Raw genomic sequence first — 461 nt, 5'->3', positions numbered from 1 at the left:
TTCATGGCGTTCAACTCCTCTTTGGGAATAAAGCGCTCCACGCCCTGGATCAACTTGCCCAAGTCTGTCTTCATCGACCCTCCCTCGCCCTCCCTTCCACCCTCCTCCCCCGCCATCACCAAGTGGAAAGTGGCCCAGGCCCGCGCAAACTCCTTCCTCCGCAAGAGGAGGGCCAGGACGGCCGCGTCCGCCTTGGCCAGCTCGGACACGTACAGGGTGGAGACCACGTGCTGCACCTCCACTGGAGAGAAAGGGAGGGAGGTCAGCCTCCCTACCTTCCCCGCCGCTACCAGGCCATGGGCCAAGAGCGCCAGGGGGGCGTAGCGACGGGCAGCGGGCAGGCGGGCGAGGGCCCCCCCGGGCGGGGAGGCGAGACGGCGTTGTTGGACAAAGGCTTGCTCCCACTGGCCGAGGCCCAGGAGAGCCCCTACCTTCAGGCAAGCGTCCAGGTCGGTCAAGGC

Source organism: Nannochloropsis gaditana, assembly GCF_000240725.1.
Source record: "Nannochloropsis gaditana CCMP526 unplaced genomic scaffold scaffold973, whole genome shotgun sequence".
Classification (NCBI taxonomy): Eukaryota; class Eustigmatophyceae; order Eustigmatales; family Monodopsidaceae; genus Microchloropsis; species Microchloropsis gaditana.
Note: the sequence above shows the minus strand (reverse complement) of the source record.